Source organism: Canis aureus, chromosome X, assembly GCF_053574225.1.
Source record: "Canis aureus isolate CA01 chromosome X, VMU_Caureus_v.1.0, whole genome shotgun sequence".
NCBI classification, from domain to species: domain Eukaryota; kingdom Metazoa; phylum Chordata; class Mammalia; order Carnivora; family Canidae; genus Canis; species Canis aureus.
Window position 1 is genome coordinate 80,077,180 of NC_135649.1, and position 10,831 is coordinate 80,088,010.

The 10,831-nt window shown below is 37.7% G+C and overlaps 1 pseudogene; it reads left to right on the plus strand.

Annotated features, from left to right (window-relative positions):
- The first annotated feature begins 2,114 nt into the window (after positions 1-2,114).
- On the plus strand, positions 2,115-2,761 carry LOC144307914 (small integral membrane protein 14 pseudogene; annotated as a pseudogene).
- Positions 2,762-10,831: the final 8,070 nt, after the last annotated feature.

Consider the following 10,831-nt stretch of genomic DNA (forward strand, 5'->3'; position numbering starts at 1 on the left):
AAACAGAAGACTTGAACAACAATATAAAGAAACGAGACTTAATAATAAACTCCCCTTTAACAAGGTAGAATACATATTCTTCTCAAGTACACATGGAACCTTACCCAGGATAAACAATATGTTAGGCCATAAAATAAGCTTCAATAAATTGAAAATCAACAAAATAAACAAAAAATGTTTCTCTGAAAAGACTAACAAATTCATAAATCTTTAGCTAAACAGAACAAGAAAAAAAAGAGAAGACTCAAATTACTAAAAGAAGTAATGAGACAGCAGTTGTTACTACTGACATTAAAGAAAGAGAAAGAATGTAAGAGAATACTATGAATAACTGTTTGCCAATAAATTAGATAACCTAGGTGAAATGGACATATTCCTAGAAAGAAACAAACTACTGAAACAAATTCAAGAAGTAGAAAATCAGAGTAGACCTATAACAACTATAGAGATTGAATTTGTAATTTAAAAAACTTCTCACAAGAAAAAGCCCATATCCAAATTCTTTTAAATAACTAATTATAATCAATACAAATTCTTTACAAATTGTTACAGAAAATAGAAGAGAAACATTTTCCAAATTCTGTAAGGCTGGTATTTTCCTACAAATAAAAGTAGACAAAAGCATGAGCAGAAAAGAAAACCACAGGCATTTATGCCAAAATCCTCAATAAAATGCTAACAAATCAGGACGCCTGGGTGGCTCAGTGGTTGAGTGTCTGCCTTGAGTCCTACATTGGGCTCCCTGCAGGAAGTCTGCTTCTCCCTCTGCCTATGTCTCTGCCTCTCTGTGTGTCTTTCATGAATAAAAAAAAATTTTTTTAAATACTGTCAAACCAAACTCACTGACAAGAATTATAGAATTAAAGAATTATACTTCATGATCAAGTGGAATATATTCTAGAAATGCAAAGTTGGTATAACATCTGAAAATCTATTAAAGTAAGATGATATCATATCAATAAAATAAAGGACAAAACCCAAATAATCATTTGGACAAACAGAAAAAGCATTTTACAAAATCCAACACCTTTTCATGAAAATAAATAAATTAAATAAATAAATAAATAAATAAACAAAACATCAAACTAGGAATAGAATGAAGCTTCCTCAACCCTACCTCATACTATATACACAAATTAGCAAAACGTGGATCATAGGACTAAATATAAGTGCTGAAGCTATGCAAATCTAAGAAGAAAATATAGAAGTAAATCTTTCTGACTACTAGTTAGACAAAGTCCTTTTAGATAGGATACAAATGTCCAAATAACAAAATAAAAAACTAATAGGTGAACTTGGACTTACAAAATTAAAATCTTTCATGCTTCAGTGGATACCATCAAGAAAGCGAAAACCCTCAAAATGGGAGAAAATGTTTGTCAATCATATATCTGATAAAGGACTTGTATATATTATATATAAAGAATTTGTACAACTCAAAAACAAAGACAAATAACTCAACTTAAAATACGGGTGATAGATAGAAATGGACATTCCTCAAATGGCGAGTGAGTACATGAAAAGATGCTCAACATCATTAGCCATCAGGAAAATGTATATCAAAGCCACGAAGAGAGGAATTATAAATATAACCTTGTCAGTTATTCAGACTGTCAACCAGCCCTGTCTCAGGGACCCAAAGATTGAGGGTTTTTAAAAAAATATTATATTTATTCATGAGAGACACACACGCACACACAGAGGCAGAGACACAGGCAGAGAGAGAAGCAGGCTCCGTGCAGGGAGCCCAACGTGGGACTTGATCCCAGGTGCTGAAGGCGGCGCTAAAATGCTGAGCCACCCGGGCTGCCCAAGATTGAGTTTTTGAGAAAGATTATGGTAATAAAAGCAGGATGCAAAAATAAAAGGAACCATAACAATTCCCTGAGGATGGAATCTGAGATAATTTTGATAATGATCAAGGTGAGGAAACCTGGAGGCATATTAAACCTCCCTAGGTTTATTCAAAGCCATTTAGGTAGAATTTGGCAAGAACTGAAGTTTCTGAAGACTAAGTGAGAACAGAATTAAAGAAATATTCCGAAAACAGAGGAGGGGAGGAAGCCAGCGGCCAGGAGCAGCAGCGGCTTCGGGCGCCCGAGCAGCCAGTTCCGGAAGCTTCAGGCGGTCTTTCTGCGGAGCCTTGGTCCCAGCCCCCATCTTCCCCGACCCATCGGTTGTTGTCTGGGCAGATTTAAACAGTCAAGTTAAATCAAGCTGGGCAATCATGGCAGAAGGTGGATTCGATCCTCGTGAATGTGTTTGCTCTCATGAGCATGCAATGAGAAGGCTGATCAATTTCTTGAGGCAGTCTCAGTCCTACTGCACAGACAGCATGTCTTCAGGAATTACCAGGGCCCTCTGGTGATAATGGCATCAGTATTACCATGATCTTGATGACCTGGATGGTTATTGCAGTGATCTTGTTTCTACTGAGACCTCCTAATTTAAGAGGATCCAACCTAACTGGCAAGCCAACCAGTCCTCATAATGGACAAGATCCAACAGCCCCTCCTGTGGACTAACTGTGATACAGGCAGTGAAAATAGTTAACACCTTGCACGACCAAATAAACGAAGATGACCAGAGTACTCTTAATCCCATTTGACTGTTTTTCCTTTGGCATCTGCAATATGGGATGGTATTGTTTCCATGAGCTTCTAGAAATTTCACTTGCAAGCTTATTTTTGCTTCCTGAGTTGTCACCATTCCTTTTTACAGTATATTTGAGTAAATAATTATATTTAAAAAGTTACATGGGCTTTTTTGGTTATCCTAAACTTAAACATTCTACCCATTCTATTTGTAACTGTGATCATAATTTTTGGTGATGATTTCTGGCCTGATTGAAGGAAATTTGAGATCTCTGCCCTTAAATATTTTAAATAGTTTTGATGGGTTTTAAAATTGCTTTTTTTCATAAGATATTTATAAAGTTACTTGGGGTTGTCTGAGATTGTATGAAAAAAATTAGAACCACACTGTATTTACATTTACCTTGATGCTTTTTAGTGGGTGGCGTTTTTTCTAGTTCTTGGGACTGTGGCTGTTGTGCCCAAGATTGCGAATCCGAGAAACCACCAAGGAGCCCACACCGATGCAAGCGCACGAGGGTTTATTTGCAAGCTAGAGCTTGGGTCCAAGTATACCCGACACAGCAGAGCAAGGACTTGGACCCCGAAGTGGGTTACAGCTGGGTTTTTTATAGGCTGGTCTAGGGGATTTTCAGAAGGGGTGGAAAAATTTCTCAAATTCTGTTTACATTCTGATATGGGACCTTCAAGGCCATTGAGCTCTGTTCCCATTCTAATATGGGACTTTCCACCATGGACGTGGGCTCTGTTGTCTTTCTGATATGGGATTCCCTGCCGAGGACATTGGGGACATTCTGCAGTTTTTCCCATAAGGTTCAGCTCTTATTCACAGGGGCCTAAGATGGCTGTACTTGTGCTAATGCTAAACTTTAGGTGGGATGGCCTTAATTTTTCTCAGCCTCCACGGTGGCAGCCTTTGGAATATTTTACAAATCTGTGTCATCCACTACAGCTGGCTTATGTGGCTAGAAAAGGAGGGGGAAAGAAATAGTTGTTTACTAAGTTTTTTATTCCCACAAAAATGTCTAATATTAGGAGAACTTTAAATAAACATGACTTAAATATGGTGGATGATTTACAGCCCATTATAGCTCACAAAGTTCACGAAAGGAGGAAAAAAGTTCATTCTTTCTGCCTTTGCCAGGTATATTCTATACAGTAATAATTTAAGCTATAATTTATTTGTTAAATGAGTGCCTCTCAGGAACCTTCTTTTCCATTCTAACACTTCCCTGTTAAATGGAACTATCTTAAAGCTGTATTGGGGGCCTATTTCGTTACTGAAATTTGAATGCTATTTACTTATTTAGTCTATTTTTTTTTCTGTGAAGAAAAAATCGAGTCTTTTGTTATCCTTCTGACTTTAGAAAATATTTGATGAATTCTTGGTTTACTCTGAGGGAAAAGGAAGAAAATGAAAAAACAATCAAGGATCTTTTTCTCACCCCTTATCTCATTCTTATTTAGTAATAAGATGGATTGGGCAGCCCTGGTGGCTCAGCGGTTTAGCACTGCCTTCAGCCCAGGGTATGATCCTGGAGACCCAAGATGGAGTCCCACGTGAGGCCCCCTGCATGGGGCCTGCTTCTCCCTCTGCCTGTGTCTCTGCCTCTCTCTGTCTCTTTGTCTCCCATGAACAAATAAATAAAATCTTAAAAAAAAATTAATAAGATGAATTGGGGTGGGGAGCTCCATTAATAAAAGTAAGATTTTGAAATGTATAAAAAGTAAAAGGTTACATTGTTTTGCTCACTTTGAAAGAAAACAAATACACATGGCATAAAAACAAGTCTGCATGACCTATGTGGTTATGGAATTTTTTTCTTAGCAAGTGATTACAGATGGTTTATGGAGACTAGAAGATATTTTGCTATCATGTAAGGATTTCCCCCCCCAGATCAGTCTAGCCTTTCACTGTATCGATCTGAGAAATTACTTGTATGAATTAATAAACTTCTCTATATCATTGTACTGTTTTTTTTTAAAAAGAAATGTTCCTTTTAAAGTATTATTTTATTTATTGGTTGCTGAGGTATGGGAAACATGAAATATTGGTAATTGGCAGACAAAAAAATCGGTAAACTCGGCTGTGGACCGTGGGCTGCCGGGGTTGGTGAAGGATCTCAAGATGGCTGGGCGAAAACTTGCTCTAAAAACCATTGACTGGGTAGCTTTTGGGGAGATCATACCCCGAAACCAGAAGGCCATTGCCAACTCCCTGAAATCCTGGAATGAGATGCTTACCTCCAGGTTGGCTACTCTTCCTGAGAAACCACCTGCTATTGACTGGGCTTACTACAAGGCCAATGTGGCAAAGGCTGGCTTGGTAGATGACTTTGAGAAGAAGTTTAATGCCCTGAAGGTTCCTGTGCCAGAGGATAAATACACTGTTCAGGTGGATGCTGAGGAAAAAGAAGATGTGAAAAGCTGTGCTGAATTTTTGTCCCTCTCAAAGGCCAGGATTGAAGAATATGAAAAAGAGCTGGAGAAGATGAAGAACATAATTCCATTTGATCAGATGACCATTGAGGACCTGAATGAAGTCTTCCCAGAAACCAAATTAGACAAGAAGAAGTATCCCTATTGGCCTCACAAGCCAATTGAAAATTTATAAACTTGAGTTGAGGAGAAAGCCCCGGCCTTCATATTATAAACATTGGACATTAAAAATAATGATACGGTAAAAAAAAAAATCGTAAACTCAGAAAAGAATATCATTTAAAAACAAAAACTTTGACTTATTGCATAGACAAAAAATGAAAAAGAGTAAGTCATTATTTTTCCCGATTAAAATCATGATCATAATTCCATTAGCATCACTCATTTTTGCTACCATCTACCAATATTCTACTATGTGAATGATAAACAACAGATAACAGTGAGATTGGGGTGGGTTTTAGTGTCAAACTGGTTTTAGTGTCAAACTGTCCTGTGTATATTATGACCATTACTGTACATTTAGGCCCAGTATTTTGGGGAAAATTGTTGGCAAGAATGTGGAGAAAAGAAAACACTCTTGCACTGCTAATGGTAGTGTAAATTGGTGTCACAACTATGGAAAATAGTATGAAGCTTATTTGAATATTAAAAATAGAACTACCATATGATCCAGGAATTCCACTTCTGGATATTTATCCAAAGAAAATAAGATCACTAATTTGAAAAGAATCTATGGACCCCCATGTTCATTGCAGCACTATTTACAATAGCCAATATATGTAAGCAATTTAGTGTCTATCAGTGGAAAAATGGATAAAAAAGATGTGTTATACACACACACACTCCACAGTGGAATACTATTCATCCAAAAAAGAAGGAAATCTTGCTATTTGCAACATCATGGATGGGCCTTGAGGGCATTATGCTAAGTGAAATAAGTCAGAGTAAGACAAGTACCATATGATCCTGCTTACAGTGGAATTTAAAACAAAACAAAAACCAAGCTCAGACACAGACAACACCTGGTTGCCAAAGGCAGAGGGTAGGGGGTCAGCAAAATGGGTGAAGGGGGTCAAAAGACATAAACCTCCAATTATAAAATAAATATATTTTGGGGTGTAATATAAGCGTGTTGACTATAGTTATATTAACTATACTGCATTGCATTGAAAGTTGCTAAGAGAGTAAACCTTAAAAGTTCTCATCACAAGAAAAAAATTCTTTTGTATAACTATGTATAATGATAGATATTAACTAGACTTGTGGTGATCATTTCACAATATATATGTGTACTGAATCACTATGTTATACAGCTGAAATTAATATAATGTTATATGTCAATTATACCTCAACAAAAAAAGCAAAAAGTTTACTGTATTTTGAAATTGCCAACTGCAAAAAAAATACAGAATATATAAAATGAGACTACTTATAGAAGACAGGGATTTATAGTTGAAGTGTGGCAGCAATAAAATTATATGGCTTTATTCTGACAGTAGCGTAAGTTTCTTCAAGGTCAAAATGAAGAGCAGGGTAGTTTTCTTTCTTTTTTTTTTTTTAAGATTTTATTCATTTGTTCATGAGAGACAGAGAGAGAAGCAGAAACATAGGCAGAGGGAGAAGCAGGCTCCATGCAGGGAGCCTGATGTGGGACTTGATCCTAGGACTCCAGGATCACGCCCTGAGCTGAAGGCAGACGCTCAACCACTGAGCCACCAGGCGTCCCTGAACAAGGTAGTTTTCAATAAAACAGAGCAATGGTGGGGGATGAGGGAGCCTTCTAGAAGTGCTTGAAAAGTTTAATATCTTGATCTTCGTGGTGATTGCACAGATATATAAATAATTGAGCTGTACATATATGAGTAGTGCATATTACTGTCTGTAAAATACCTACATCTAGAAGATATTAAGAAAAAAGAATAGACGCTTTTGCTTATGAGCAATATAGAGTAAAAAAGATCAGAAATACTCTCATAGCTGAGACAACAAGTAAATGTTTCAAATCATACGATACATCAGTTTTCAAGATACTGGAGATCCAGAGATTCAAGTTTGGAGACAAATGAGGTGAGCTCAAAGATTTTCCCTGTCTATTGCTGTGAGAGATTTTTCTGGGCTATGGTTCAAGGAGGGAGAATTGAAAAAAGATTGATGGACTCCCTACATTGAGAAGATAGAGCTAAGTGTCCAGAGAGATCTAGATGGCTAGAATTTTCAAGAAAGAGTACTAAAGAAAAGAAACTGCATAGAGGTAAAACTCCAGATATCTACAAAGATTCCCCTTCAGCATGTAGCTAAGGACTGATCAGAACACGCATTTGAGGAAAGTACCCTCCAGGCCAGGTAGAGAATCATCCAAAAGAATTAGAGCTAACTGTGGGGTGAATTCAGGACCAGAAACAATGCCTGTTCCCACCAGCCATACTAAAAAACCTCAAAAATCATTGGGCACTGGATCAAGTATGCGGAAGGGTGGCTTTGGTAGGGAAATAATTAGGCCTAGGTTGAACACTGTTCCAATCCTGTAACAAAACTTAAAAAGCATGACTCAAAAGGATCCAAGTATGTCCTGGTACCTTAACATGTCACAGAACTATGTCAAGAATATTTAAAGGAATATAGACGTATTCAGCATTGAACAAGGTAAAATCTACAATGTCTGGCTAATATACAACTAAACATCACAAAGAATGAAAAGAATGCATAAAAATATAAATTACATCGAAGAGAAAATTAAAACAATTGAAACTGATCCAAGGCTGATAAAGATGTTAGAATTAGGAGCATAAGGGCAGTGGGCGGCTCAGTCAAGTGTCTGCCTTTTGCCCAGATCTTAAACCTAGCATCCGGGGACTGAGCCCTACCTTGCTTTCCTGCTCAGTGGAGAGTCTGCTTCTCCCTCCCCTTGCTCTTGTGCTCTCTCTCACTTTCTCTGTCTCCCTCTCAAATAAATAAAATCTTTTTTAAAAAAGAATTAGGAGTCATAGACATTTAAATAGACATTATAGCTATATTCCATCTATTCAGAAAATTAAGTAGAGATGGAATATTTATAAAAAGACCCAAATAGACATAATGGAGATGAAAACTAAACTTTGTTCAATGTAAATATGATGGATAGAATTAATGGCAGATTAGGCTGCAGAAAAAAAAAGATTAATGTAGTTGATAGTATAAGCTGTCCAAAATAAAACACAGAGGAAAAAAATGAATCCTTACAAACTGAACAGAGTATCAGTGAGATCAGTAAGTTGTGGGACAATTTACCAAGTGACAAATGGACGGGTAATTGGAGGGTCTGAAAGAGGAGAGGGGAAGGAGATAGAGAAAATTTGAAGAAATAATAGCTGAAAATTTCTAAATTGATGAAAACTATAAACATACAGAACCATACAGAACCAGGAAGATAAATTCCAAGCACAAGAAAAATGAAGAAATCTACATCCTGTGTATATCATGACCAAATTTATTAAAACCAGTGAAAAAGAAAATCTTTAAAACATCCAGAGATAAAAGGCATGTTATGTCTGGAGTAACAAAAATAACGATGACATCTTATTTCTTCTTGGAAACAATGCATGCAATACAGTGAGGAAACATTTTTAACATACTGAGAGAAAAAAAAGTCAAGGTAAAATTCCATATCTGACAAGAATATCTTTCGAAAGTGAAGGTAAAATAAAGACTTTTTTCAGACTTACAAAATGTTGTCCCCAAGATTGTGAATACGAGAAACCACCAAGGAGCCCACACCTATGCAAGCGCATGAGGGTTTATTTGCAAGCTAGAGCTTGGATCCAAGTGTGCTGGACACAGCGAAGCAGGGACTTGGACCCCGAAGTGGGTTACAGCTGGGTTTTTTATAGGCTGGTCTAGGGGATTTTCAGAAGGGGTGGAAGAATTTCTCCAAGTTCTGTTTACATTCTGATGTGGGGCTTTCAAGGGCATTGAGCTCTGTTCTCATTCTAATATGGGACTTTCTACCATGGGCGTGGGCTCTGTTGTCTTTCTGATATGGGATTCTCTGCCGAGGGCAATTCTGAGCTCTGTTGTCTTTCTGATATGGGATTCCCTGCCGAGGACATTGAGGACATTCTGCAGTTTTTCCCATAAGGTTCAGCTCTTATTCACAGGGGCCTAAGATGGCTGTACTTGTGCTAATGCTAAACTTTAGGTGGGATGGCCTTAATTTTTCTCGGCCTCCACAAAAAGCTGAAATAATTTACCACTAGCAGACCTTTACTATAAGAAATGTTAAAGAAAGTGTTTTATGCAGAAGGAAAATGATAGATAAAAATATGCACCTATAGAAAGGAATGAAGATGGCCAGAAATGGTGTGATATTGCTGCTTATAATAAATACATATTTGGTCTTTGTTCACTATTCCTGGCACATGTTTTATAAAATTCTTGTAATTTCCTTTTTTAAAAATATTTTATTTATTTATTCATGAGAGACACACACAAAGAGAGGCAGAGACACAGGCAGAGGGAGAAGCAGGCTCCATTCAGGGAGCCTGATGTGGGACTCGATCCGGGGACTCCATCCAGGGACTTGATCCAGGGACTTTATCCAGGGACTCTATCCAGGGACTCAATTCAGGGACTCCAGGATCACGCACTGAGCTGAAGGCAGACTCTTAACTGCTGAGCCACCCAGGCGTCCCATAAAATCCTTGTAATTTCTCAAGAGCTGTAGGGACATCTTTTGTTATAGTATTTGGTCTTTTGTCCTCAGTTCCTGAAATAGCTTCAGAGCATAAAGGTGAAGTGGATGTCTCTTTTTATTCATAACAAACCCCTTTCAACCGTACCTGAGGTTATGCTAATGAGCGACTTTTGGAAAGCCTCTATGGATGCGGGCTGGTTGCCAGGGGAACCAACCTTGATAACGGGGTTGGAATTTTTAGTTCTATCTACACCCACACCCCTGCTCCTGCCCTGCCCCAAACTGAAGGAAAGGGAGAGGGGCTGGAGATTGAGTTCAATCACTAATAGCCAAAGATTTAATCCATCATGCCTATGTAATAAAGCCTCGATGAAAAACTCAAATGAATGGGTTCAGAGAACTTCCAGGTTAGTGAATATTTGGAGATGTAAGGAGAATTGTGTGCCCGAAGAGAGCATGGAAACTCTGCCCAATGTATCTCCTCCATCTGCCTGTTCCTGAGTTATATTCTTTTATAATAAATCAGTAATCTAGTAAGTAAATATTTTTCTACCTTATAAGAGCTGCTTTAGCAAATTAATCAAACTTGAAGAGGGATAATATGAAACTCTGATTCATAGTATGATGAAGTTTTGGAATATAGATGAAGTTTGGTGGGGTCAGGTCCAGAGCTGATGACCAAGAAAGAATTCTTGAGACGTCTTTGGTGCTAATGGTGGTTTTATTAAGTACAGGGACAGGACCCATGGGCAGGAAGAGCTGCTGCCCTGGGCCTATGAGGGGTGGCTGATTATATACCTGGGAGTTGGGAGGGGTTTGAGGATGGCGTACTCTCTAAGGAATTTTGGAAGCAAGGTTTCCAGAACCTTGACGGGGCTAGCCATTGTTGGGAAAAGGTCATTTATTACCATCTAATATAACCTGAGTCATGAGGCCCTTCAGATGTATATCAGTGGGCCATGTGCTTGGAGGATGATTGCCAACACGTATCTTGGTGGTTTAGAGATAAAGGGAAATTTCTAAAGGAATTTTTTTTTAAAATTATTTATTTATTTATTTATTTATTTATTTATTTATTTACTTACTTACTTACTTATTTATGAGAGAGACAGAGAGAGAGAGAGAGAGA